This window comes from Cydia fagiglandana, chromosome 11 (genome assembly GCF_963556715.1).
Source record: "Cydia fagiglandana chromosome 11, ilCydFagi1.1, whole genome shotgun sequence".
NCBI classification, from domain to species: Eukaryota; Metazoa; Arthropoda; class Insecta; order Lepidoptera; family Tortricidae; genus Cydia; species Cydia fagiglandana.
This window is the reverse complement of record NC_085942.1, coordinates 15,944,020-15,971,001: the sequence shown is the minus strand read 5'-3', so window position 1 is coordinate 15,971,001 and position 26,982 is coordinate 15,944,020. Positions and strand designations below refer to the sequence as shown.

Below are 26,982 nucleotides of genomic sequence, written 5' to 3'. Positions count from 1 at the left end.
CTCTAACAAAACGCGTCTGTTAGGATCAGCACAGATATGGCCGCTAGGTGGCGACACCGTTCGACCCCAATTATGGCTTTCCCCAAAATTGGGGTCGAACGGATGTACTTTTAGCTACCTGTAGCAAAGCGACGAAATCGCGGAGTGAGCCACGCCTGGCCGTGCAAGAGAGTTGACATGTATAATTAAATTTCAGCCAATCACAACTGTTTTATAGCGATAAATAGAATATTTAACGCGGGTCTATTTATAGACAAATACCTATGTGGTCCGTGACATACGTGGACCGTTTTTAGAAGTTAAAAAGGTATTGAGAGCTTGGTACTCACAAAGGTATATAGAGCTTAGTAAAACCTTGTCAGCTACGCGGAGGCCTATTTAGTGGTATTTTACACCTTTATTTTCGTATTTTTTTATCCAAATGACTGTCATAACTAAAAAACTTTGCAAAAGTCCCGTTTGCATGGCAAAGAAAGTTTTATGACCGGACGGCATAGGTAGTTGCGCAAGTAACAGTTTTATTATTTTGAGATAGTTTGGTACCTTTTTAGTGGACCCTTTTTAATGGCCTTCTATTGCTAAGGAACCACCTTAAGTATTTTTTTTACTTAAGGACTGTTAACGTATTTAGGTCAGAAATATGGGTATTGCTTTTAACAGATGTTCAACAAGATAGAATATTCTTAAGGTTTCGTTAAAGGTGATAGGTATATTAGGACCAATTACTATGGAGCTATTTCTATATAATCTTGTAGCTATTTCGAAGTCGTAGTCGGCATTCCACATAGTAACAGTACACTGAGAGAAAAGGATAACAAAAACACACTTAGAATTACAAAAATAAACTTAATCCCCCAAGGAGCGTCAACTAATAGGAACAAATTGACTTTTGCAATTTCTATTAGTTCTTGCAATTTCTATTATCTGTTTGTTGAAATTAGATTTAGGATGACTGAGCTGTTTGTAGAAATAAATAAACTTTACAGAAATAGTGAAACGTCCATAATTATTACTAAAGTTCATTTTTTCCCCCAGTGCAGAACTGTTTTTTAATTCCTGGTGATGATTTTTCTCTCAGTGTAGGGACTATTTAGAAGTTATTACATTATTACGTAGTAGACACTATGAGTTCGATAAACTATTTTTTTAGTAAAATATATGAAAGTGATCCTAAACCGACGAGCGTGTATGAGGAATGTTATGAAACTGAAGGAAGCGAAAGAGGTATGTCAGGATAGTAGCAAGTGGAAATCCGTGGTCTCTGCCTACCCCTCCGGGAAATAGGCGTGATTATATGTATGTATGTAATATATGAAAGTTAATTCATTATGACCTGATTAAACCTAGCATGTTTGAGAGACATTATCGGACAAATAAAGGTCCGAATTTATTTATAGGTACAAACTAACACACATTATCTTATCTTATCTTATTGTTTTCGGAGGCCCTTGCGGATACACTTTGACCCATAGGGATCTTTTGTGCAATTACCCCCTATAGAAAGGATAACTAACACACATAAAAAATTTTTTTTTTTAACTAACATTAAAAAATAACTCGATATTGTCGGCATGTTTTAGTAGGTATACTGACAAGTCACTATGGTTACTATGTGTATTGTGTTGTACTTGATGAATTTTTAATTTATTCCAAATATATCGCCGCACGCATAAAAACAAGTAAACGCATTAAACTATAGAATTACGATAATCGCGCGATCTATAACGTCGCGTATCTTCAATCGCGGGCGCAGTGGCAAAGTTCACGCTCCCACCATAGCGCACGAGAGAGAGACGCGAATAGCGCACCGGCGCGCGAGCGACGGAGATGAACTACCGATAGATGTTGCGTTAGAAGCCCCGCCCACTTCTCGCTTGGCCCGCCGAATCCTCCTACAGAGGCATTCGTGCGCGCACGCCGATCCGACAGCACGCGCGCGAATTAAATTTGAAAATTTTTGAATTTGGAATCGTAAATTCAAAAATGCCGCTCGTAAGCTTTTACGAAACTTTTATATAAAATTTAACGTTTATCATTTCGTTTTTGGTAAACTGTGGACTGTGTTTGCGTTTTCAGTTAGCGCTCTCCTGTAAATTGGCCGCCTGAATTTGTTTGTTTTCAGTGAAAGTGACTGGACTGTGACATTTGAAACCGATAGTATTCTTAATTGAGGCACCGCGGATGCGGGTCGTCTCCGAGTGATATTAGACAATTGTTTTGGAAAATTGGTGAAGTGTCTGTGGGATTTTAATGAAGGAGACCATCGGCTGCGTTTAGCTTATTATAATCTAGCGCCAAAGATACTATAAAGGTAAGTCATATTTGTTACGACACACACATGTGAATACACTGTTTCATGCAAGTGGAAAAAAAATCTTACATTTTTTTTAAATCCTAATTTGTATTCAAAATGTATTAATTAAATAAAAAAGTACATGGTTCAATTTCAATGAAATCTGCGTGCCTTTTATTGGGAACGCAGTGTATTCTGTGTTAGGTACATGCACCCTATAAAAGACATCAACGGGGCAGCGAGCGGCGCAAAAATAAACTCGCATTTATATTGCAACAATTATCAAATATAATTAAATTTATTAATCAAATACTCCTTAAGAACTAAATATGAATAATACCGATGTAGTAATTTGATGTCTTTGGTGTTCTAATATTCTAATATTTTTAATACATAAGTCGTTAACATAAATGTCACCATTCACAATGCAAATCTGCCAGCACTTTTGTCATACTCGTATAATGATTTCATAATTTCTTTATTTTACATTGTCCATAACCTATAAATTTAATTTTGTAACACAAACAGTAAACAAAACCGGCCAAGTGCGAGTCGGACTCGTGAACGGAGGGTTCCGTACCATTACGCAAAAACGGCAAAAAAATTAAGTTTGTTGTATGGCAGCGCCACTTAAATATTTATGATATTCTGTTTTTAGTATTTGTTGTTATAGTGGCAACAGAAATACATCATCTGTGAAAATGTCAACTGCCTAGCTATCACGGTTACAGCAGCACGGTATGAGATATAGCCTGGTGACAGACAGACAGACAGACGGACGGACAGACAGACGGGCAGCGGAATCTAGGAATAGGATCTCGTTTTCACCCTTTGGGTATGGAAACCTAAAAATGTTGATAAAAAAAATTAACGCCTCGCTAAACTAACGTTGCGTTCACATTATGATTGCTTGAAATATCCGCTTAAAAGACATACTTAGCACGAATCTAACTTAATGTTTGCTAACCACCACTCTAACAGTAATCTTTCAAAGTAAGAGAATTTTGTAAAGTACAAAAAACAACACAACTTAAATACCTACTGCTGAGACATAGCTTACTCATCCTCTAAACTAGGTAGGTATAAGGATTATCCGCGTAAAATTTAAGTAGGATTACCCAAGTTTATTAAATAGATCGTTTAATATTTTGATCCAGATTACTGTTAATCCATTCTGTAATAATAGGAATTTAAGGAGATACTCAAATGTTAAAATAATAATCCCTCTGAATTACGCGTGTTACTTAGGTATACAACAAGAGTTTTATATTATAGGTATTTTATAAAATAGATCCATGGATTAGGTAGGTAGGTAAGTAGGTACTTAGATACTTATCATTTGAAATTGTTCTCGTACTACCTTTTACTCTATGGTTTCATAGACCCAAAAATCGGATTAACGACTTTAGCATTTTTTTGACGTAGGTATTTTAAAGTTGCGAATCCGATAGACCCAATAATTACTGTATGTCAATTTCCAAATCGACAATCACCCGATAAAGTTGCGGTAAATGCTTTGCTGTAGCTCATTTTAAATACAGCTTGAGAAGAATGCGATTATGCGATTGGAGTATCGAGACAAACCATTCTAGTTTAACGATGCTTTTGGGTCAAAATTATTATGTAATTGTGATTTATCTCTAATAAATAAATAATAAATGTATTACGCTACGGGTAGGTATAGGTATGTATCATACAAGGTGGCCCATAAAATACTTACTTACTTACTGCCGTGGCGCAGCGACCCGAAGTGGATATTGGCCTCTGACACTAAGGAACGCCATGCTTCTCTGTCTAGCGCCCATAAAATACGTTGTCAATTTTTTTTTGCTGCGCATTGTTGACAATTAAGAGCTACATAATATTTTTTATGCTAATACGTTTTTTTAGTTAAATGATTGTAATTTTATTTTTCTGACCTTTTGTAAAAGGTGTTTTAGTAAGAAAAATAATTCTTAAAGTTTTTATCAACATATTTCTAGGCTGTTTTTTTGCAAACATACCGAAATGTGTAATATTATGTGATGCTATAGAGAAGTATTGACTTCTGTTTTATGATGATAATATGAAAAAAATAAAATTGTTTTAGAAGAGGCAAGGAAAATAAAACATTCTTCTTCTTCCTCGCGTTATCCCGGCATTCTGCCACGGCTCATGGGAGCCTGGGGTCCGCTTGACAACTAATCCCATGATTTGACGTAGGCACCAGTTTTACGAAAGCGACTGCCATCTGACCTTCCAACCCAGAGGGTAAACTAGGCCTTATTGGGATTAGTCCGGTTTCCTCACGATGTTTTCCTTCACCGAAAAGCAACTGGTAAATATCAAATGATATTTCGTACATAAGTTCCGAAAAACTCATTGGTACGAGCCGGGGTTTGAACCCGCGACCTCCAGATTGCAAGTCGCACGCTCTTACCGCTAGGCTACCAGCGCTCCCAAGGAAAATAAAACATATTGTTGAGTAACGAACCGCGAACAAACGCGAGAAACTATTAAAAGAAACAAAAAATAAAAACAAGCGAAAGTTAACGCAAATTTAAATATTAGCGGATTGTTCATTTACAACATTTACTATTCGTTACGTTACCTTATGCCATCGAGTAACTAGGACAATCGTCTAAACATAAACCTAGCTGACCCTATCAATTGAACAATTGACCATTATGCGCATAATTGTAAAAAATCGCATAAAAATGCATTTTGCCAAGACAATGTCCCCTCTGGGAACGACTCCCACGGGTGGATTGTGATAAGGTTGTATCGCAAAAAGCCGGGCTTATGTCTACACAATCACCATTGTCAAACGGTAGTGGTTATTTTAAGAGGCAACAGGTGTTTTGTGGTTTTATTGAGATTAGCGGTGACTTATTGTGACGAGGTACGATTAAAAATTCTGTTGACTATACACTTAGAAAATTGATAACAGAAATAAAAGTATGTTTAGTTTATAATTAACTGTAAATATATTCTTACAAAGAATTAAATTAATAAGATTATTTTTTAATTTAATGTGTGAAATGTAACGTGATTCGATTTGTAAGCAATGATTTTTTTTCTTATTTGATATATCTATCACTTAGTTCAGATGCTTTAGATCAATTAGTGTAACATATTATCATATTGTAATTGTTACTAGTTACTTGTTCTATACTTTTACTCATTATGGTGCAAGTGATGCCCCTACAATTATTTTATACTTAGATACCTACTTTAGTTAAAAAAAGACTTTCTTTGGTCAAATGTTCCAACTTTGCGGCAAACAGACATGCAAGCTGCTTGTGCGTAGTGATTAATTGATTATTATTTTATTAGTTTCTTAGGTATGCTTAAACTGGCATCCAACTTTCAGATAATAAATAAATAATTTCCAATCGTCATTTTATAGGGCCTTAAATGCATAATCACGTTAATAATAACTTAATAACATATTTCATTTAGTACCTATGTTTTCTATTACTTAACCTAAAGCGTGACTTGAACCATATTTTATTGGAAGATTAAACCAGATTAAGATATAGGTGGAAACAATAATATTGCTTTTTATTTATAGCATTGAACTTCTCTGTCGTGAAAATTTGTAAATATGAGCGGCATTTAATCTTTAACAATCTCAACATGATTTAGCAAAGATTTAACATCAGAATGTGTCACAGACGCACTGAGACTACTATGAGCAACATGTTGAAATTTTTATGTGTAATCTAAAATAATCAAACATCGTTTCAATATTTAAAGTGCGCATAATCTACAGACATTGAATTAAGTACAAACGGATTGAGAAACTAAAGTATAAATTTAACCGCACTAACTTATCCTCAAATGTTCTGCTACATGCGTATTATCAATTTTTGGCCGTGCATTGAAATTTCCGAAATCAATAGGTATCAAAAAATTAATGTCATCTGTAACTAGGCTACAATGCATTTAATTTATATTTCAATAAAATAAAATATTTACTTTCACTAGCAATTCTTCCTAAGTGAATTGAAGAAATGACAATAGTTTCCAACCGCGCTCAGCATTTATCGCACTTCTCGAAATAAAAAAAACGAATCCACAAATATTTCCCCTAGGTACATAAAGAAATAGGACTCAGTCGATTTTAGGGTACATATCGAAAGTTGATAAAAAAATGGCCTGGTTCAAACCTCTAAACATTTCCCGTACATCCCAGCGACAGTAATTGTCGGCACGGGCTGCGCGCGCGCCGCCGGTAACCGGCGCGGTTCCCACAATTATCGCGCGCCGGTAATCGCGCTTTTTGCATTTAATCGCTATCTATTCTACGCTCAGTGTTTATGAAAGGTACGTCAGATTATCCTCCGACAATTAACAAGTTTGAATTTGAACTTTTCAATTCAAACTTTCACAATTCAATTTTCAAATTCAATAGTTTGTAATTGTATTCGACAATTCACACTTGCATGTTTGAATTTGGCAATTGAATAATTGTTATCTTAATAAATGTATTCAAAATTTGATTTAATGACAGATGTCACCGCAGTATAGTTGTCAAAAAAGCATCTAGAATTTAAACCCCGAAAACTTCCAGCGATTTAGAAATACATCAAATAAATATCTACCCCAATATTAATTCGGTGTAGGTATGGCACATTTATTTTCATTTGAAAGGTTTTTCCGATTTAAAAGTCCGATTTAGTAATCTAAGGAAAATAAACCAAGTGAATTATAAAAAGGATCAACAGCAGTTATATCTACGTCATCAATTCTTGAAAAATAAGAATTACGAGTATAATTACATAGTTAGGTAAATATAATTTCTAAATTTAAAATATTTCATTGTTTAACTGGATTCAGATAAAGCTTCTCAACATCGATTATTAAATTTCTATACCACATTTCCAGGTATCTATTTAAAAATAATCTCTTAAACAACGAACTAATTCTCAATATATTATAAAACCATCCCCATAAAAGATTAAAAGAATTTGTAAAATGTTCCATGCCAACAGTCGCTGGCGGTTGCCTGTTGCCAGTGCGTTGGCAAAAGTGTTGAAACCCCGAGTGAAATTATATAAACCTATTCTAGATTGGCAAGAGCCCATCAGCTTCGCATTAGCCTTCGGTAATGACCAATTAGTGGGACCAAAGTCGCAACCATTGCCACATCGGATGAGATGACCAAACCCTTGGTTCAGTTAGATTTTTTCACGGAGAAAGATTTCTATGTTTTTTCTTTCATTGTTCTTGTAACGTGGCAATGACTTTGTAATATAGCGTTTTGTAAAGGGTACGGTTTTTAAGGGTAAACGGTTTTGTATTTTCTGATAGCTTATCTACTTATGATTCGTCTGATCACAAGATATTCCACTATCATTAAAAAAAACTATACTTACGCTACGTCTTACGTAGGCGAACAACGCGCGAACGCGGCGCGGCGCGGCGCGGCGAAATCAATCCTTTGATGCCCATAGAAGTGTCCTACGTAAGCGATCTCGTTGCGAACGCGGTGCGGCGCGATTTGCACGCGAATGTCAGGCGGCGCGGCGGCGGCCGCTTTCGCCGCGCCGCGCCGCGCCGCGTTCGCGCGTTGTTCGCCTACGTAACGCTACGTCTTACGTAGGCGAACAACGCGCGAACGCGGCGCGGCGCGGCGCGGCGAAATCAATCCTTTGATGCCCATAGAAGTGTCCTACGTAAGCGATCTCGTTGCGAACGCGGTGCGGCGCGATTTGCACGCGAATGTCAGGCGGCGCGGCGCGGCGGCGGCCGCTTTCGCCGCGCCGCGCCGCGCCGCGTTCGCGCGTTGTTCGCCTACGTAAGACGTAGCGTAAGACGTAGCGTTACTGCACTGATTGGTTGGTATAAAAATAAAAACTATTCGATATTTAATTTCTCTCTGAATCTGGAAACTAAACTCATATCCTTATTCCTCCGCAAATTTTAACCTTAAAGGAATAATCTTTTTGTCAGGAAAATAGCTCAATAGCTCTCAATAGAGATAGATAGAGAATACCATTCCATATAGACCCAAGTTTCATTGCAATAAATCATTAATAATTGTGGTAATTAATACATATTTGTAACAGTCGATCAATTAAATAAGGTAAAGGTGGCAATGTTTGACTTTTCTGTTAATGTTAATTAAAAAGCTGATCGCCTTTTAATGTATTGCTCCATTGATGTTGAATGTTTTTGCCGAGTGTCAACTACAGGCACATTTCCCGTTTTAAAACAAGTATTTGCAGCAAAAATTTATCACCACTGTTGTGCTCTTATTCACAACTAGGTGCTATAAAAATACCCATTTAGAGCACTTCTAATGGATCCATATAATTAAGCGCCAGTTCTTGAGCTCTTTCCTGCTTGAAATTAGGACTGAAATCGCTTGGCAAATGGTTCGTATTGACTTGTTTAGCCAACTCCTGTTAGCCTAGTAGATCGCCATAAATGGAAATTAAAAGCATTAATTAAATAAAGCAGAGATGTGATAAAAAGTGTAAGAATTAACCCGTTTGATTTCTTGCACCGCAAATGTAGTTTTGGTACTTCAGTCGCGTAATTAAATGTAACTTCATCTTCTCGCTTTATGTACTCTTGACCGTACTTTATTTATTTACTAAAAGATATCTTTCATCTTTATAGAAATTCCTGATTAAAATTACATATTATGAATTTGTATAGATATGTTCTGCCTATGTTCATATTTGCCAGTGACCTGTTCTGCCGTGCTAACAACATATGCAGTAATCGCAGTTGAAATGCCATGCAATTGTTTATCTTGTTCTCTTTGAATAAGTTCTTTATTTAAACGAAGTTTTTCATGCAAGTACTGCACGTACGATAAGCAGTGCAGTGTTATTATCACTAGAATACGCCATCTAACTTAGATATCGTAAGCTTTTTGAAAAATTGGCATTTCAATAAAAAAAATTGCCAAGCATACAATTATGAATCCTCCTTGGAGGCATGAACTTATACCTTCATAAAACAGAACTCTTCTTTCAAAATGTAAATAATAATAACAGTTAAGCAACAATAGTTCTTACTAAAATAATTTCCCAAAAAGGAACATTGACTAATTGAGTATTCATTTTTTTTATCAACATTTCTAGTAATTTTTTTAATTTAACATTTTGATAATGACGTTCTTTGTTGCCTTCAAATAGATATTAGAATAGACGTATGATATTTGTATCCAACAAAACGCGCCCAGGACTAACGCTAGACATACTCGTATTCCGCTAGAGCCAGGTATCACATTAGTATATAATATGCTCCCCGCGGCCCGCACCTATTCCCACGAGCCGTAATGGCATCTAATAGCAACTACAATTGTACTAGGATATGCGAGGGTATTTTACGGTACCACACATCGGTACGGCACAGTCACGGCCATAAACATGCATACATATTTTCACACACACATTTACACTCTAGGACTGATCTAAGTACAGAAAACATATGCGTTCAGAAAGGCTTTATGAATTTATAGCCAAGACCAAGTATATTTTTGCAGTTAAAGTAAAGTAGGTATTCAGATGTTTTATTTTTTCAGCAATATACCTATACTTATTTATTGATAACTAACTTCTACCCGCGACTTCGCCTGCGTGGAATAATGATGATTGCTGATAAAAGTGACCTATGTCTTTCCCCGGCTCGGGCCTCAAAGTACAGCAATACCAAATTTCATCTAAATGGGTTCAGCAGTTCAATCGTGACCTAACAGACAGAATTGCTTTCACATTTTATAATATTATATGCTTTAAAGATAACAACAAGCAATGACTATATGTTATTTGCGACTAAAAAGTCGCCCCAAAAAAACATAGACACTAAAAAAATATCATCACTATTTAAAATAAACATTAATTAAGCATGTTACAACATTGGTAAACTACATGTCCTTTTCAATGCATCCTTGTGCAACATATAGGAAACCTAAGCGGTCATGATCGTGACCAAATCGCACAGTTCGTGTTAAATTTATTCCTCACTAATTAACATGATCAAGAAATCTGGTAATTAGGAGTTTTACAAGGCTGTTATTTTTTATTATTCGAGTTTAGAATTTAATACTTGAAAACTTTATTTTAACCGACTAACAAAGCCGGTTGAGGTTTTCAAGTATTTTTTTTATTAATATACAGGTTGTCTCAAATCAGGAGAATTTTTTTGCTAATTCATGGTTGGTCCCGTAGTAAACGTTACTCAGTATGACGGCGTTTTGTTGTTGTTTTCTCGTCAACTTGTTTTCTTCTAATTTTCCCTAATCAGAACACGATACCGAATATGCCCTTAAATGGATCCTCATTATTTTTGTTACACCTCGTATACATGGTGGCAAAAAAATAACTGCATTCCCGTTGCCAGGGAGGTTTTGGGATTATAGGTACTGAGCAACTTTTACTATGGGACCAACCCCGATATCGCGAAAAAATATTGTCTCCTATAGAAAATGGACCAAAATGTATGAAACAGCAACGGGAATGCAGTTATTTTTCAGCCACCATTATATACAGGGGTAATAATCTAATAGTATTGCAGACTGCACGTCTAAATGCTTCCGTGATTTAATACATATAATCAAACCACTTGCGCAAAGTACCGCTTGATCTAAAAAATAAAAGATACATTTTAAGATCCGGATAGCTAAAAAAAAAGGAAAAAGATGAAGTTACAAAAGAAATAGTCATGTGAATATAATAAATTACCGTTTGCAATCTGTCATTTGATTAAAAGTCAGGTCGATCGGTCAGTTCATCATCGGCTGTAGCTTTTAGGAATAAATTGAAATGACACGTCATTTAACAATAACAATTTATAATACTCGTTCGTATATTTTAGGGTTCCGTATTTAATATTTTTAAGTTGATGTTTTTAATTCATTTATAAAATAATAAACTCCACAAACTACGCTTTGCACGATCGCTAGGATTTAACATTACATTTTTATTGCAATTTACATCAAAAACAAACGGACGCCATTAAATAAAATGAAATACAGGTTTTATAAGTAATAAAATTATTGAATCTCAAAGCACACCTATTAGTTTTTTTACAAAGGATTTTGATCACTCTTTATACATTCCGTCAAGTATAAATTACAAAAACATTTTATAAATAATAAAAACACATGATAATAATTCATTTCAATTGTTAAATATAATTTAAATCTATTCTTAACTCTAAAACTTAACTTAAACATAACCTCTATTAATATGTATAATTATACATATAGTGATTGTAATGAACGCGAACTTGGCCATTTTTTACCAAACACCCCAAGTAGCCCAAACTAAACCATTAGTTACAATACGACGGTCAGTTACACACTATTAATTATAATTACCACCCAATCCCACTAATGGTCGTGTGAAGCGACAAGCGGTAGCGGATTTCAGTCTAATCAATCTAACTAACTAACTGGCATAGCAAGTGATTCTGGAACGCAGACATCTATTAATCATGAGAAATTAATAGAGGTTATTATAATTATAAGATGACAGTTTGTGAGAGTGATAATTAGGTATTAATTTTGGTGATTATTTTTTGCTGTTATAAATTTCTTATGACAGTTTTGATTTAGAATTAACTCTTCTCTTTTACATTAAAATACCTAAGAGTTTAAGTTACATTCTATTCGTTGAACTTTCTTACTTAGACACTACTAAGATACTTACTTCAAGCAACTAAATTGTTGCAATTGTTATTAAACGAAGTCTTTTTACATAAACAATTATAATTATTAATCAAAGTCCAATAGCTATTCAGAAAAAGCCAACATCGGTGTATCGACACCAATGTCCATCCGAAATCCATCCGAAGTCTATCGGGACTTGAGTGGATTTTTTCACATAAGATTAAACAAGTCGGTACCTAGAAATATTACCGTCGAAAGTTTCGTCGCAAATTGCGAACAACAATCTCCGCTACCGCTTGATTTCCACGCCATCTAAATTTCGAAGACGATACACGTTCGCATGACCTCTTGCATCACTCACATCTCTAATTACTATGCGCCAAAATTTTACTATACGACACAACCAAAAGAAAAATACACTACAGTTCTTACGACTTCATATATCCTTACTGCATTTTTACTTTGGAGCGTAAATTTTAGTCTTACCGCTCGACTACCGTTCCAAAAATGGAATTTAAACAAAAGAAGACTTTAGTTGTTCCACAATAAGATGAGAAAGCTTTTTTTGGACTGCGATTACAAGTTTGTAGTTCATATGGCAAGCGTTGATATTTAATTTGTCAATGTTGCTGTTGGCAGGCGTTATAAGTATTTTTTATCGGTCGAGTGGGACGGTGAAAGATGGTCGTTCTACAATATTGGATTTTGAGTGTTGAATTGAAATCAAATTACATGAGGATGCTTTTAAACTGTTTGTAGTTAGGCTGAAGAGGTTTTAAGTAGATACCAACGCTCATGTTTCTTTTTTGTCAATGACGCGGCAAAAGAGTTAAGTTTTAGAACGTAGGTAGCGAGCGTACTAAGTTGAATAAGAGATGATTACGAAGTACGCATATATTAGGTATTAAGAAGTTCCCTTAGATGATGCATTCAAAAAAATATTTTAAATCAAACCACAAAAAAAAACCACAAAATATTTTTGGTTTAGCACTTTCAAACATTCTACTTTTTCTTATACTAATCTTATACTTGATCCATATCTGATCATTTGTAGACCCCATAAACTTTCAGCAATTACATATTAGTGATATTAGGTACAGATGTAGTGCTTAATTTATCTTCCATCTTTTTTTCACGGAAACGTACGAACTTTTCTTGCTTTTCAGTTTCGGTGCAAAAAGTACTATAGATGACTGAAGTAGCATAACGAATACGAACGTTTCCGAGAAAATACGATGGAAAACAATTATGCACTATACTATATCTATACCAACTGTCAAATCGACTTTTTTATAGAAAAGAAAATATGTACAAAATAGTACCCACTACAAAGAGTTATCATTAACCTAACATGCCACTGTAAAATACGAACTGAACATTTGTAATAGACAAGCTTCCTAGCTATTATTCCACCTATACCAGAATTTATTTCAGAAAACAATAGCAATTCTACTCGGCAAGCAATAAGACTTAAATTACAATACCTAACATAAGTTGAGCGGACACCTAAAATAGTTTCAAGACTAAGCGCATCATTTGGAAATACAACGTATTCAATCACAGCGCGTCCACTATGCACTTTACGGTGGAATGCACCTAAAATGTGCAATGTGCATCGACAATAACGGCACATGCATTTCTCCTTTCGCGGCGCCGGAGCGTCTGCATTCTTCGGGGTGTTTTAGGATGTGCGACAGGTCGTGTCGGACTCGTTACGTCGTATTGATTTATCAAATTATTTTGCTCTATGTACATTTAAGGGTGACCTGTTTTACTAAATTAGAAGAAGAAGAACACAGGCATGCCCTAAATATGTTAATAACAAACAAAAGTTCAAAAAATCACTTTCTAAAATTGAAGAGTTTAATATCTTTGTACCGCAATCGCCACGCCATTTTTTTACAATTTTTAGCTAAACTCAATAGCGTCAAGTGTTTGGAAATAACTTGGGTGTAAATGTATGCACTTATTACCACTTTGAAGTTTAAGTGTAAGTACTTTGAAGTCATATATAGATGAACGTCATATTCACATTAGGTCATCATTTCATCAACTGAAATAATTGACAAAACAGCGCAGAAAACGGTCAATTATTTTTCAGCATTTTAGTATCAATTTCAGCATCTAACTGACGATAACATTTAAATATTTTAAATGTTTCAACCCGTAACCCGCGGTTGCATTGCGAGGTGTCAAATCGTGTCGCAACATATAAATCGCCATCCGTAATAAGTAGCAATAAAATCTGTGACATCTGCTATTGAATTTCAATTTTACGACACGGGCGTCGCTGCGGAGTTGTGCGCATTCTACTGTCAATGCGCATGACTGTCAATCTCATTGATGGCTGCAATTATTCGTGGTTCGAATGTTATTCGGCCAAATAACCTTTTGCTAGGACTGTAAACTTTATAATAGGCTATTGGCTAAGACAAACGGCTTAAGTGATATAGGGTAATTTTAACAGTAATATTGGCCTCGGCAGTAGTAATTGCTTGCAATTTATTTGTGGTGAGCAAAGGCCTTTCCTATCATGCTGAGCGGGCTCACACGAGACGACGCCCAGGATCGCGCAAAGTGGAGGAAACCAACTAGGACAGCGGACCCTGGCAAAGGCCGGGATAACACTAGGTAGAAGATTTGTTTCCCTGAAATTCTTATAAAGAAAAGACTGAGAAACCTAAAGCATCCAACCCTCTTTCAGGAACACACACCAATAAGAACTGCACTGTACACTACTTACAGTACTTAAACCATAATCAACAGCAAGTGCACCAATTAGCGAGACAATGCGGCCGTGACGTGACGTCAGGCGCCCGCGCCACTTAATTACGCGCAAGATCAAGGTCGCGGCGCGAGCGACGAGCGGCAGCGGGGCAATTTTGTATCATTTCTTAATTAATAAGTTTATTTGAACGATAAAGCTCTCAAGTGGATGAATTTTCTGGAGTTAGATTAAATTAATTATCTAATGATTCATGCACGATTAACGTTAAAATATTTTTTTCTGTGCTCAAAACCAAACAACATTGGTGCAATTGCCACATTTTTAATACAGCCCAAATATGGAGACTGCTTGTAGTCGGAAATAAGGTTCTAGTAGTAGGTAAGTAAAATGTATTACAATCAGAAATTAGGTTCTACTAATAAAACTTCTCACCTCTAAAACGATTTGAATCATGCTTTTTGGGCAACATAAACGCCTGAATAATCTTCTCTTGTTTGATTGAATAAAAAATACAGTAAGCAACTCTTATCAAAACTGGTCAGTGGTCATGACATTACTTAAGGTATACAACGGGTTTTAACCCATCAATCATCATCAATTTATTGATCAATATAAACGTCCACATGCCTGTCATATTTTAATCTTGGCCCTCCTATGAAATCCGCTCGTTCCCACCGTTTGTACCACGGCACGTGAGAACTGGAGCAGTGTTTTTACTTTTACGCGTCGTCACGGTCCGGTCGTGTCGCGTGACGTCATCGTTACGAACGTGTTACGATTACTTGCACACACTTATATCTTTTATTTTCTGAAGCTACAGCTAGATGTCGTTTGCGGTATTTGAGGGATCCTGAATCGCGCGCTATCATTAGTTTTATGAGACTATTATGACTTTATACGGTTGACGAGATAGTTGCGCGGTGGTTTTCTAATAGAAGGTGAATACTTAAATAGTAAAATGTAGTTTATATAAATATAAACTGTTGAATGTATATGTGTAAATTTGTACTAAGTACTGCTCTTAATATAAATAATGCATCTAATATCTCTTAAATCTAATGCGCATTAAGCGTCAACTCATATCATAATTCCATCTTACAAACCGTCTTAGTTAAGCGAACAGATTAAAGAGATAGTTAAATATATACATTTTCTCTTTGAATTGGCACTCTTGAATAAATTTCCTATTAGGGCTTGCTTCGAGTTTAAATAGCTTCAGTAGTTCTCGAGACATTTAGCGATGTGACAGACGGACAGAGTCGCACCATAAGGGGTTTGGTACGAAACGAAACCCTAAAAACGGCCTATGACGCGACTGACGTTTAACATCTATTATTTTGTTAATATATATTTTAAAACATATTCGTACCATCGCCCACAATGTTAACTGTACATCGGTGGACCTTATGCCTTTTGTAATAAGGTCCACCCATGTACAGTTAGGATTGTTGCTGTTTGTACCTAAGCATATTACTTTATTTTGACTACTAATGTCAATGTCTTCGCCATGACCTTTTATTAAAACAAATGACGGTTTGCGGTAAGCCGCCTCGTTAATGAATCAAAATAAATCATTTCCTACCCATTTACATAATAAAAACAAATCCTAAACCTCGCTTTAGAATATTATCGACCGCAGTGGGCACTTTGTGGCTTTCGTACAAAAAGACGGTAAATAAACATAATTTAAATTAGGTACTATAGCCGACTTGCTGAACTGAACTTTTTAACAGCCTACTGACATAAATCTCTATAGTTTTGTATATCTTTTATAATAATAATAACTTATGCATTAAAAAAAAAGACCAAAAATTACGGTATGTTGTATTCTGAACTCAATTTTTATGTTTCTATTTAAATGGTTATATCTCTATGAAACAAGTCTGTATGTTGAAATTTTTACTCTACAACGTACCTCCTCAGGACAAGCATTAAACTATTATTAATACATAAATATCCCGTATTTTTTTATCGAGATTTATTAACAGACAAATCAGTTACTTAATCAATAAAAGTCTTTTAGAATGACATATTAGAAAATTTACTTAAAAATTACTAATGTAACATTATTCAAAAGACACTGATTCGAAAACCAAACAAACATGTTAAGAGCGAACATTTTGTCTCCGGCATAGTATCGTACAAACTGCCAACAGCGAAACACATAAACTCAATGCATCGTGAGTCAAAATGCACGGGAAACGATGCTACCAAAGTAATACTCTGATCAACCAAGATTTATCAAAGTTAATACGTATAGTTTGTCCTGCAATGATAACTTTTGAAGAACAAGTTTTTAATTAGGGGTTCCTTTGTTTCACATAATCATAATTCTGAAAACGTTAATTTTTCAGGATTTTCGTAGGGTTATCCTATACCTAGGTTAGGTTAGGTTTGTTTTATGGCAATCCTGAAAAGTTACACGCTTCTGAGAAAAACTAAATTATGACTAACGAAAATGTGGACAAACAATACATTATGACTTAAAACTTTATGGGAAACAATAGAGACCCATTTAATTAAACCAACTCTTATCAATTGAAATAAATGCTCTGCTTTTTTAATGAATAAGAATTGTTCAAAATTACATAGGTTTCACCTGGTTGAGGTATTGTGCTATTGACAAATACAAATACTGAAAATTTGTCACTTTGTTTGAAAATTATATATTTTGAATTTAAAAGTAACCAGTTTATTATAAAAGTATTTTCATGTAATCATGAGCAACAGACATAGTTTCAATTTTATACGAATACATTAGATTACAAATATATTATTCGGCCGGTTTAAATAATTTTACCTCAGGTTTTCTTTGATGAAATTAATTCCATATGTGCAAATTTTCCACGTGTTTCAACGGCCTCTTTGACTGGAGTAGGAGCACGAGCACCGAACACGGTGATCTAATTCCTTGGATAATGTTTTATGGGTCGTGTATGGCGTCTTCATCGACCGGGTTTGCATTCCGAATGCTCTAGGGTCACTAACTTGTTTCCAAAGTGGTACGGATTTAAAAAAAAAGTAGATTTTTCTCAAATAATTTACAACAGAACTTTTCTTGGGTTTTAGGTGACTGCTATAGTTATTGGCATAGTTAATAAGCCACCCCTGACAAGTCAGAAAGAAACAAGACAATTGAAGCCTTATTGTCAGGAGTCAGAGTGGCCAATTACTATGTAGTGGCCAATAAAAACTATAGCAGTCACCCTACGAAATATAAATATATGACGTAGTGTTATCGTTAGTACTGATTCTGGTACAAAAACGTGTGTTATGTTATGTTAAGTCACCAAAAAAAGACTACTTCGGCAATAATAAGGAACCTATTTATTTTTTTTACGTTTTAAATAAGTGCATACATATTAAATACCTAAAAGACAAAATTCATATTTTCAGTATTTTGTTGACACATACAATTTAAAAATATAGCTGAATTCCCTTCTGAAGAAAATATGTTGTTACGTTTTTCGTGATTTTACGAACTTTAAAAATCATGAACTGTTGTTATTGTTTTAGAGGCAATTTTAGTTAAGTTAAAATAAAATAAATATTCAGCCTTTCGTACTCGTACCATCGCCTACACCAGCGGTCGGCAACCTGCGGCCCGCGGGCCGCATGCGGCTCGTGAAACTGTCACTTGCGGCCCGAGTGCCGCCTTGGCTATTTTGTATGTAATAGTGACAAACGACAATGTCTCATAAAGTCATAAATATTAACAAAGTACGGCCCGCGTCACCTCCGTTAAATACTATGTGGCCCATGGCTGCTAAAAGGTTGCCGACCGCTGGCCTACACTGTTAACTGACCTTATGCCTTTTGTAATAAGGTCCACTGATGTACAGTCGCCATCAGATATATCGGAGCGGCCAAGGTGTTCACAATATCTGAACACGCACTCTAACGCCCTGACACTAGGGGCGTGTTCAGATATTTGTGAGCACCTTGGCCGCTCCGATATATCTGATGGCGACTGTACAGTTATAGAAGAGTTGCGGTTTGTTCGAGCCTAATGGTTTAGCTCAAGTGACAATATATCTTTATCACATGTTGCATCAAACCCAACAGAGCCTTCGTGATCGAACCCATGTTAACATCATCGACAAAATATCGGGCGTCCCATGGAAACACGCACCGAACACGGCTGAACTTTGCACGGACGCGGGCGCATAAATTTGTATGTGACATGTTTGTGAGGCTCGAATTAGTGAGGAACTGTTTGTTCAATCGATTCTTGTGTGTGTACTTAACAAAAAGTACACTGCATATTATCAAGTGTCATTGTCCTAAAATGTCTTTGCACCGAATCTTGTCCTTCCGAAAATCTTAGTTTTCGAGAAACATGAAATAGTTATATATAATATAATAGATACCAACATTATAAAAACAGGATAACCGACAAGATCTATAGGCCAATGTTCTATAAACTTATTTTGTGATGAATAGAATTTTATTCACGTGATAAAGTAAATGTTTAGAGCATTATGGTAACATTCCATTTCTAACCGCAGCTGCACTACCGGTACTGAACGCTTCGCTGTCATTGTCAATATCCATAGTAAAATGAACAGTAATGCAGCTGTCGTTGGAAATGGACTGTCACCTTTAAGTTAGTAACTGGAGACGTCATGGCTGTCATTTTCTGTACAAAAAAGTCTGCCGATTTTTTCGAGGGAGGGGACGTCGAATGTATTGCTATTCCTACATGGTTTCTACGTGACGTACAAATGGCCATGTCAGTCCATACAAAAGTTTGCAACTGTGTAAGGTTTTCGGCAGAAGGGCATGCTCTTAAAGGCGACTCCAGTTAATGTTCAAAGAGGTAACCTTACCTAACATCGCACCACTGAAAGAAACCGAAAATGTAATCGCTGTTACGTAGACTAGACAAGGGCGATCATTATTTCAATTCTGGTGAAGATTCTACGAGCTTAGCTAATGGCTAGCTATAAAGCTAATAGAACTAAGTGATAGTAATTGGAAAGGCCTATTGCAACTATTTCCAATACTAGACATATTTTAGTTAATTATGACATTTAAAAAGCGCTGGTGGCCTAGCGGTAAGAGCGTGCGACTTGCAATCCGGAGGTCGCGGGTTCAAACCCTGGCTCGTACCAATGAGTTTTTTGGAACTTATGTACGAAATATCATTTGATATTTACCAGTCGCTTTTCGGTGAAGGGAAACATCGTGAGGAAACCTGCATACATCTGCGAAGAAATTCAAAGGTGTATGTGAAGTCCCCAATCCGCATTGGGCTAGCGTGGGGACTATAGCCCAAGCCCTCTCGCGCTCGAGAGGAGGCCTGTGCCCAGCAGTGGGACGTATATAGGCTGAGATGATGATGACATTTATGACGATGATGTATTGTAGACATTGTAGTGCAACGTTAATTAGCAAGTATTTTAACATGTGTATCAAAACATGTACTTATTGATATTTCTAATTGTAGTCTCCCATGGGAAAATGCCGATGACAGGGTCGAGTGGAAAAAATGAGGGGAGGCCTTTGCCCTGCAGTGGGACACCAAGTAGGCTAGAAAAAAAAAAAAAAGTCTCCCATGATCCCAACTATGCACGTTTAGTCAACAAACTATGCGTTTGTACATTAATTACAAACGATGTAACACGGGCATTAGACGCCAATTAGCGTTATTCGGAAATCTGTGAGAGCTTCATTTGGTTTGGTTACTTTTAGTGTTTTACCCCGAGGTTTTACCCTTTGGAAACCATGCATCTACTTAAGTACAAACATAGTGATTAGTGATTCATTTATACCGCCCTCATACTTATGGTCATGTCCACCGAAGGGTATTCAATACCTAAAGTGTAAACACTTAATCTTGCTTAGTCTTAACACTTAGTCCTAATAGGATCTCCGAAACTTGTCAATGACTACGGTTTTGCCTGGGTGAAAAATAAATGAATGAAGCCGCAAAATTATAAATTGAATAATTTATTTATAAAGTTGTGAAATGTTAAAAGTTTGACCGCACCGTGACAAATTTAATTTAACCCAGGTTTAATCCCACGGTCTATGTTAAGCAGCGATTCTATAGTTTCGAAACCAAAACGCAAACTTAATCATTATTGGAAGCGCAAGAGCACATATTCACACCTCAAAACAAACAGCTTAAACACGGATTTGGTTAAGTTATGGTTGCATTCATTAGTAGTTTTGATGTATGGATGTAAGGTCAATGTGGAGAATACCGGATACATTTTTTGGTCACCGTTACAGTGCCAGAACTCTCGTGTTCACTTCGCTCGGTCACAGTAAGAAAGGAAGAGCTTCTCTCCTGCCGGCCTAGCCAAGGTTACAATCGCTATCGCTTCGACAACGAAAACCATTATGTCTCTCTATCACACTTCCATATTAGTGCGACAGTGACAGTTGCGTTTCGATCGCTACGGAGCGTAAGCGATCGGCATCTTGGCTACGCTGCCTGCTCTATTGTAAGTGGAATACGTGTACAAATGAGTTAGAAGCGATGAAACGAAAGAGCTAGTAGACAGTCTTACCTGATATGCGGTCTTCTCCATATTGATCTTAGTTGGTGTTCTTGATTCTCATGAAATTAAAACCAAGTTAAAATTTATGTTTACTTAAAAGCTATATGAATACCGGCGAATATATAGGCGACTCTTTATTAAACTAGTATTGAATATTATCAACATATATCAAGCAAAATAGTAAAATGTGTGACATAAAATATGCATATTATCTAAATAGTGGATACAACGTTGCCGTGCCGATAGCATATCAACCATCGCGTGTACGGAGGGCATAAAACTCGACCAAACTATGACTTCACAAATATTATGACATCTGCAGTATTTTGACTGTGTAACAAAACGTCAATATATTAAGAATTATATAAGTAGTTACAACTGGATTTAATTTGTTTAATTTTTAATGATTAATTATTGGTTTGTGTAAATCTTGTATTCAGCTTAAGATTCACCAACCTGCCGCCAAACAGCCGCCCCATAAGATTGAACTTATGTACGCTTTCATGTTAAATCGATATTTTTAAATACCTACTTAACTTACAGTGTCTGGTTCTAGCTCTTGTTATTAAATGTAGTAATATAAAATAAAGAAAATAGAACGAGTATAAGTTTTGTACGTAAATTTTCTACTCTCTCTCGATCTCTATGTTCTTGTGACTTCGCTTAAAGAACTATACCTAGGTTCTTGTCTAATAAAATCATTGAAAGGACGAAGACAGCGTGTTTACAAGCAAGAAAAGAACATTACTGCTCTATTCCGTGTTCCGAGACGAATTCGAGCGTCTATGTAGAGATAAAGTACTTTGTATAATATCATAGTTACGTCACGCAGCCGTGTCGTTTTAATTGTCCAGCATAACCATTTCAAAACTGTGTATTTTCTTGATTGGACCGTGATTTTAATAGAGGCGTATTTTAAACATTTTCGAAACGTTATGTTTATAAATGTCATGGATTACACGCTTTAATAGTTGAATAATTGATCCATAAAACGTTTTTAGGCTTTGCTATTGGTATTTTGAAGTGTCGTATTTTTTATATATAATTGGATGAGGTATAGGGTTCCTTTTTATGGTTCCAAACAATTATCTATTCTATTTTAAGTCGAATGAACACCTGAGTAAACTCAAGTGACTCAAGTCAAGTCACATTGAGATTATTAAGCAATAAATGTGTTTGATGCTTGATGACTTCACCTTGAATTTAAAGGCCTTGATAACTTAATCTTTTTGGCGTTTGATATTTTACGCATGAACTTAAATACCTACACGATTAAATAATTTGATATATTCATCACTTAGTACCTATTCATAAATCACAATAATATGACATCCTGACCGGCTTTCATATTGAATGTCACTATGGCGAAAAAGCAGAAAAATCATATTTCTTGACTTTATCTCGGCAACCAACTTAAAACAAGGTGTGTTGTAACTTGTAATAAGTCAAATTAATTTTGTTTCGGGCGTTTCTTTAGTTGTTGTTAATTCATGCCAATTGATATTCCCAGCAATGTTAGATTATTCCTAGTACTTATTACTTACCTATTAAGTGCCTTATAGAAAAGTACCTATACCGTAGTAAATGGGAACTTTTTTTCTTCTTGTAATAAGCCTGTTGGCTTATTACTACTATTGTGCTCGTGATAAAAATAAAGAAAAATCCTTTATAAAAAGGTTTAAGAGCCATTCAACGTGCACACTAGCGCCACTGCTATGATCAATCTATGAACTCAACAAAAACGGCCGTTTTAACTTTGGACGCATAGCTTGACGAACCCAGCAACACAAAAACTAGTTTAATGTATTCAAAAGGTACTTAAATACAAAATACAGTACATAACGGCCTTCTTTTTTAAATATCTTTCGTTAAATTTAAATAATCACGATTATTTAGCAGAGACTCACCAGCATGCGACTGCGGGGCCCCAGTACAGACTATACACCACATTATACATAGTTGCCCGAAACGGAAATTTGTCGGAGAGGCCCTAGACCTTCACTCGCCTAATGCACAAGCTGCCCAATGGGTGAAAAATTTAGATATCGTATTGTAAATATTGTAATTGATAATTAGCGACTCTGTAAATGCCATACGAATAAATAAATTTAGCAGTGGCGCTAGTGTGCACGTTGATGGGCTCTTAAGTAGACTTTTCTGCACACCCTCCACAATTACAGTCCACGTCATTTCCCATGGACAGACCTTGGATACACCCATGCCGCTTTAAGGCGTCCCGTCACTTTTCGATGACAGCCTCGTTACGGGCTACAATGTTATAATTGTTGCCTGTTAAACCGTTCAAATAGACGAAGTTACTATTATACACCTACCTACCTACAGCTAATAAACTATACTTTAAAATACTGCATAACGTAAAAATAGAAAAACAATACTATTTGAGGTCATATCAGGTGAATTTCTTTCACTGATATTAGCTCTGCTACATATATTATGCATGCGTAGGTACTGGTAGGTAAATAAAAATTATAGGTTGGTTTTACTGTAGTTTGTAACCTCACAACCTAAAGAAATCAGGGTCAAATGCATGGACACATATCCTCAGACGCATGAATTTAATCAAAATATTAAATACACAAAACATTAAGGACATATCCTTTAACATGTACGAGTATGACAATCAAAAAATTAAAAACAGTTCAATCTCACCAATAATATGGTGAAAATTATCTCGCCATAGATCACGCCGTTGCCTCAAAATGGCGCCTCACCTTTACAGCTAATAATTATAATAAAAACACATGTTTGAACAGTCGTAAAGAGCGGTAACTGCTTCGTTATCTGCGCGGCCATCTTAGTGGTCTGGAGCGAGAACGGGCTTGAAAGGAATGGTTCAATTGTGATGTGTTACGATTTCAATTATTTGTTGTGTGATTATGTTAATTTACATCGGGCTTAGTTTTAGATTTATTATTTCCGGAATCTCTTCAGTTAGATATAGAGATTCTTAATAAACAATTTGTATTTGTTAGACCGGCTATAAATTTGATACATTCAGGTGTATTCACATACAATCAAAGTCTTCCTTCCGTCAATCCTTATAAAACAAAGTCTCCCGCCGCGTCTGTCTGTTTGTGTGTATGTATGTTCGCGAAAAACTCGAATACCAGGAGTATTCGGATTTTCATGCGGTTTTCACCTATCAATGGAGTGATTCTTGAAGAAGGTTTAGGTGTGTAATTTGTTAGTATTTTGTGTAACCCGTGCGAAGCCGGGGCGGGTCGCTAGTAAGTTATATGTAAGTACCTATTACCTTTAAGTGTTTTATAAAATTTCTGCCTATAAAAGAAAAAATGTCGTGTGTTTAAAACCTAGGTCTTTCAGACCCTAATGCGTAAATGTCTTCGAGCCCTGAAAATTTACTAAGAAAAACTCCACACTAAGAAAATTAAACCACTATGTTTTGGTCAACTTAACCCTAAAAAAACTGTTCGATTCTGTGTGAAATAAAGCTCCATATCACTCATCGCCAACACGCGTAACGCATTTACTCAAAACAAAAACGAATTAAGATTACATGAAGCCAATACGTCACTTGTTACCTTTTAATCATTAAACGTTAGAACGGCCTTTGTTACTGTTGACCCCGTATGATTACACCGAAACCACAACAATTTACTCTAAAAACGAGCAATTTTCAACCTTATTCTGTTAACTTTAGGGTGCAGAGAAAAACTGAGCTACCATTGTTTTGCGTGCGTTATTATTCTCATTATTTGACCCCAGTGAGAAATACGCGACGATGTAATGGTTTATTTTGCAAGATGTAATAGTTACTATGTAGGTTAGATTTCCTGTAAAGATTCACTTTCCTTTATTGGTTTTCGAAAGTTACTTACAGCTAAATTAAAAAAAGTAAGTATAATAATTTTAGACACGATCACGTGTGACATCACGATTCCGACCTCTTTCGGAAAGATTGGCCTCATATTGTCATAGATTATAGAACGATATATATGGAAGAAAGAGAGGGAGGCCTTAGCCCAGCAGTGGGACACATTAGGCTAATTATTTAACAACAATTTTGGTACGCCAATTTGACAGATAAAAAAAGTTAATGTATCTACACCAATTTTATTTCCCTAGTAAAAACTATTTAATAATAAAAGATATATAACTAAAAACATAGAAGTCATCAACGTTTTAGACCAATCTATATATAAATTGTATATGCAGATGTCAATCACAATGAAAAAATCAACAAACACAAACAAGAAAACAATGACATTGACATCTGCAAGTGCATATACAATTTATAAAGGAGGGGAGCATTTTGTACCTATAAGTTAATTTAAGATCTGTTAAATTTTAGTTGTTTTTATTATCATTTTGTTTGGTATTGGTAAATAAATTCATTTATAGATTGTAATAATGTCGTACGTCCCACTTTAAAAAAAAGGGAAAATATATTAACGTTTCAGAACAATCAATACATACAATGTGAAAGGTTATAATTAGAAATAAAGAAAGGTTAAACAAAAGTTTTATTTCCTACCGATTGTCTTATTTAATTTCCAGTCCCTTATGTAATGTTTAATATTTGTCCAGCCATTATTGTCGAAATCAGGCTAAGTGCCGCACGACACGGGGGGCGTAAAAGTGGGCGCTAACTCGATCGTTCCGCCGCGCGCGGGCGCTAAACGATATGGTGACCACTCATCGATATTTTAAAAGTACTGAGTCTCGTGTACTTCTTGTTTTAAAGTAGAACTTGTACTATAAATTAATTAGAAAATTAAGTTAAGTAAAGTTAATGACAGTCATTTTAAATGTAATACAAAACGAAATCACTAAATGGCATATTTATGTAAGTAATATCTTACCTTCACTTAAGAAGTACATACCTACAAAGCTATTTAGTTATGTCAAATAAATTAAAGAAAGATAGAGAAAGAAAGAGATATACCTATATTATGGTTGTGTATTAAATTGCATTAAGACATTAAGGCTCCTCAAAGCTGAAGTAACTATAGAAACCAACAAATCACTAGTAAAAATATTTTAAAGAGCAAATTGAACCGATTGGCGAAAATTGAATACGATAGTTAGAATACTAAAATAAACTGTAAAAAGACTCGTATAGTCTACAAATATTTAGTAAAACTAGTCCCAAAAATTGGTGTCACGATTGTCACCCTACACTCCCGCTAATTCGGGCAGTATCAATCGGTCGCAGTGTTAATTTGGAAACTCGCTACTTTCGCCGTCGCTGTTTGCGGGATGATTATCGCTGCGACCGGTCGAGTTACGAACAATTGGGTGGGCCGCGGATGTAGGAATTGGAGACTTGTGTTTTGGGATAGTAGTACCGTTACGAGATGAGCTTAAGGCTCGGCCGCCAGCCTCAATTTCCTACAATTATTTAGGTGGTGTGCTGACGTGCCCAAAATGCGCTCGCAAGCAAGAAGATAGGGTACGTGAGCCACTTAAGGGCGCACCAGAGAGTGGATCAGCTACACTCTAATAACAGGAGTTAAAAATTGCCTACTCCAGAGCACACAGTCGCTGTGGCCGAAATCGGCCAGGAGAGCATCACCATCATCATCATCATCACCGTTACAATAAAGTAGTGGGGTATATTTATTTCTTAAGGGCCCCACAGATTACCAGTTCGCCGGACGATATCCGCCTGTCAGTTGTTCGGAGCTGTCAAAATTCATAATCAGTGGGCCTCTTTAATAACAATCGCAATGCAATGTAAGTCAACTAGCTTGTTGTTGTTGCAAAATCGTCGGCGACTTTGTCTGCGAAGAATATAATGATGTGTGGAGTGACGAGAAAGGATCGGATTAAAAATGAGTATATAAGAGGAAGTTTGAAA

The 26,982-nt window shown here is 35.9% G+C and overlaps 2 protein-coding genes across 2 annotated transcripts in view; one reads left to right on the top strand and one right to left on the bottom strand.

Annotated features, from left to right (window-relative positions):
- LOC134669098 (cytochrome c oxidase subunit 6B2-like) overlaps positions 1 to 26,982 on the bottom strand; it is a 308,332-nt gene that overhangs the window by 70,257 nt on the left and 211,093 nt on the right. The window lies entirely within an intron of this gene.
- Positions 1,896 to 26,982, top strand: part of LOC134669089 (knirps-related protein-like) — an 81,980-nt gene continuing 56,893 nt past the window's right edge. Inside the window, exon 1 of the mRNA XM_063526620.1 lies at positions 1,896 to 2,311. The gene's annotated coding sequence lies outside the window, so the exon portion shown is untranslated. The remainder of the gene's footprint in view (positions 2,312 to 26,982) is intronic.